The sequence below is a fragment of the Cucumis sativus genome, unplaced genomic scaffold (genome assembly GCF_000004075.3).
Source record: "Cucumis sativus cultivar 9930 unplaced genomic scaffold, Cucumber_9930_V3 scaffold47, whole genome shotgun sequence".
Classification (NCBI taxonomy): domain Eukaryota; kingdom Viridiplantae; phylum Streptophyta; class Magnoliopsida; order Cucurbitales; family Cucurbitaceae; genus Cucumis; species Cucumis sativus.
The window spans coordinates 115,413-119,616 of record NW_022279551.1 but is presented as its reverse complement, the minus strand read 5'-3'; positions in this window follow the sequence as shown (position 1 = coordinate 119,616).

The following is a 4,204-nucleotide window of genomic DNA, read 5'->3' as shown; positions in this document are numbered from 1 at the left end:
GTCAAAGTACCATCACATTTGTTGTAATTTATTGAGCTCTTTAGTTATTTTATTACTCTAGTTGAATGGCATAACTTTCGTTTAAATATACATTCAAATCTAATCTTACTTTAACCACTAGTATATGTATGTATACGTGTAAACAAAATCTTGTAATATTGTGTTATCTTATTAACTATGTTGTGAAGTTTATGTAACATTTCACTTGATTGTACTTTTTTTTAAAATAGGACATTTTTTTCATAATTTTTCAAACACAACTAATATCTACTTGGACTCCTTGTACTCCTTGTAAATGGAGTGTATTCTTGATTAACTTAAACACTTAAATTTTTTTACCACACATATCAATTACTAAAATTTCATAATATCAAAATTCAACATATCCATAAGTTAAAAAACATATTTTGTAATAATACTCGAAATTTGGGATGGGTAGTCTGGGTTGTTAGTGTTGTCAGTGTTAGAATACCCCTAGTGGTTTGTGTCAAAAAAGTCTCCTTTTAAAAGTTGAAAGATGCCCTTAAACTTTCGAAAACGGTTCAAAAATACCATTGTCTTTGGTTTTAGATGAAAGTCGCTAAAGTTTTGTTTAAAAAATAATCATCAACTATTGAAAAGTTCTGTTTAAAAAATATTGATGAATTATTGAAAGTTCCATAAATATCCTTTTAAGCTTAAAAAAAATTCAAAAAATATGTTCATCGATCCAATTCATACACCTATTTCTTTACACTTATAATAAAAAGCCCATAGAAAGTAGAGAACTTTTCACTCTTGCCTGAAGCTACAATAGCCCGTAGAAAGTAGGAGAGTTAAGCTTGTTAGGTTAGAATGCGTCGGGTTCGTTTGGGATCAAAACTTGCATCAGAACTCTTCACTCACGGTCGAAGCTACAATAGCTGGTAGAAAGTAGGAGAGGTAAGCCTATTAAGTCATAATGCATTGGGTTCTTTCAGGATCAAACTTTCGTAGGAAACTCTTCACTCTCGACCGAAGCCACAATAACTTGTAGAAAGTAGGAAAGATAAGTTGGTCAGGTCAAAATGCGTCGGGTTCCTTCCGTATTAGTATTTGCGTAGGGAACTCTTCACTCTTGGTGAAAGCAACAATTTCCTGTAGAAAGAAGGTGAGTTGAAGCGATTAGATCATAATGCGATGGGTTCCTTCGGGATCAATACTTGCGTAGGGAACTCTTAACTCTTGGTGGAAGCAAAAATAGCCCGTAGAAAGTCGAAGATTTAAGCCAATTAGTTTAGAATGTGTCGAGTTCCTTCGGGTTCAAAATTTTCGTAGGGAACTCTTCACTCTTGGTCGAAGCAACAATGGCCGGTTGAAAGTAGAAGAGTTAAGCCAGTTAGGTCAGAATGCATGTTTGGTTCTTTAGATATCCGAACTTGCACAGGGAAATCTTCACTCATGGTCGAAGCAACAATAACCTGTAGAAAGTAGGAGAGTTAAGCTGGTTAGGTCAGAATGTGTCGGCTTTCTTTGGGATCAGAACTTGTGTCGGGAACTCTTCACTCTCGATTGAAGCCACAATAGCTCGTAGAAAGTAGGAGAATTAAGCCGGTTAGGTTAAAATGCATCGGGTTCTTTGGGATCATAACTTCTTCGACAACTCTTCACTCTCGGCCGAAGCCACAATAGCCCGTAGAAAGTACGGGAGTTAAGCCATTTATGTTAGAATGCATCGGGTTCCTCGAGAATCAGAACTTGCGTAGGAAACTCTTAACTCTTAGTCAAAGCAACAATAACGCATAGAAAGTCGGGGAGTTAAGCCGGTTAGGTCGGTATGCATCGGTTTCTTCGTCGAATCAAAATTTGCTTAGGGAACTCTTCACTTTTGGCTGAAGCAACAATAGCCCGTAGAAAGTAGGAGAGTTAAGCTGGTTAGGTCAGAATGCGTCGGGTTCACTTCGTATCAAAATTTTCGTAGGGAACTCTTCCCTCCTGGCCAAAGAAATAATTTCATATAGAAAGTAGGAGAGTTAAAGCGGTTAGATCAGAATGTGTCGGGTTCCTTCGGGATCCATACTTGCGTAAGGAACCCTTAACTCTTGGCTGAAGCAAAAAGAGCCTGTACAAAGTCGGATAGTTTAAGCCAATTAGGTCAGAAAATGCGTCGATTTCCTTCAGGATCAAAATTTTCGTAAGGGAACTCTTCACTCTTGGTTGAAGCTGACTCAATAACCCGTTGGAAGTATAAAGAGTTAAGCCAGTTAGGTGAGAATGCGTTTAGATCTTTCAATATAAGAACTTGCGTAGGGAAATCTTCACTTATGGTCGACGCAACAATAGCCCGTAGGAAGTAGGAGAATTAACTCGGATAGGTCAGACTGCATCGAGTTCCTTTGGGATCAGAACTTGTGTCAGGAACTCTTCACTCTCAGTTGAAGCCACAATAGCCCATAGAAAGTAGGAGAGTTAAGCCGAATATGTTAAAATGCATCGGGTTCCTTCCTGACCAGAAATTTCATGGAACTCTTCACTCTCGGCTAAAGCCACAATAGCCTGTAGAAAGTAGGAGAGTTAAGCCAGTTAGGTCAAAATGCATTTGGTTCCTTCGATATTAGAACTTGCATAGGGAACTCTTAACTCTTGGTCGAAGCAACAATAGCCCATAAAAAGGTTGAGAGTTAAGCCGGTTAGGTCGGAATGCGTCGGGTTCCTTCAGGATCAAAATTTGCGTAGGGAATGCTTTCTTGGCCGAAGCAACAATAACTTGTAGAAAGTAGGAGAGTTAAGCTGGTTAGGTCAAAATGTGTCAGGTTCCTTCAATATCAGAATTTCCATAGGGAACTCTTCCCTCTTGGCCGAAGCAATACTATAGAAAGTAGGAGAGTTAAAGTGGTTAAATCATAATTCATTGGGTTCCATCGGGACCAATACTTTCGTAGGGAACTCTTAACTCTTGGTGGAAGCAAAAATAGCCTGTAGAAAGTAAGAGAATTAAGACGGTTAGGTCAGAATGCATCGAGTTCCTTTGAAATCAGAATTTTCGTAGGGAACTCTTTACTATTGGCCGAAGCAACAATAGCTCGTTGGAAGTAGAAAAGTTAAGCCAGTTGGGTCAGAATGCATTTGGTTCTTTCGATATCAGAACTTGCATAGGAAAATCTTCACTCATGGTGAAAGCAATAATAGCTCGTAGAAAGTAATAGAGTTAAGCTGGTTAGGTTAGAATGCATCGAGTTCCTTTGGTATCATAACTTGTGTCAGGAACTCTTCCCTCTTAGCTGAAGCCACAATAGCCCATAGAAAGTATGAGAGCTAAGCAAAATAGGTTAAAATGCGTCGGGTTCCTTCCAGATCAGAACTTGTGTTGGGAACTTTTCACCCTCGGTTGAAGCCACAATAGACCATAGAAAGTAGGAGAGTTAAGCCGAATAGGTTAAAATGCATCTAGTTCCCTCGAGATCAGTACTTTCATCAACAACTCTTCACTCTCGACTAAACCCACAATAGCCCGTAGAAAGTAGGAGAGTTAAATCGGTTAGGTCAGAATGCGTCGGGTTCCTTTAGGATCAGAACTTGCTTAGAGAACTCTTCACTCTTGGTCGAAGCCACAATAGCCCGTAGAAAGTAGGGGAGTTAAGACGGTTGGGTCAGAATGCATCGGGTTCCTTCAGAATAAGAACTTGCATATAGAACTCTTAACTCTTGGTCGAGGCAACAATAGGTCGTTGGAAGTAGAAGAGTTAAGCTAGTTCGGTCAAAATGCATTCGGTTCTTTCGATATTAGAACTTGCGTAGGAAAATCTTCACTCATGGTCGAAGCAACAATAGCCCATAAAAAGTAGAAGAGTTAAGCATATTAGGTCAGAATGTATAGAGTTCCTTTGAGATCAGAACTTGTGTCCGGAACTCTTCACTCACGGCCGAAGCCACAATAGCCCATAAAAAGTAAGAGAGTTAAGCCGATCAGGTTAGAATGCGTCTGGTTCCTTCGTGATCAGAACTTGTTGGTGAACTCTTCACTCTCGACCAAGCAACAATAGCCTGTAGAATGTAGGAGAATTAAGTCGGATAGCTCAGAGTGCGTAGGGTTCCGTCCGGATCAAAACTTTCATAATGAAATCTTCACTTATGGTCGAAGCAACAATAACATGTAGAAAGTAGGAGAGTTAAGCCGATTAGGTTAGAATGCGTCGAGTTGCTTTGGGATTAGAACTTGTGTGAGGAACTCTTCACTCTCGGCCGA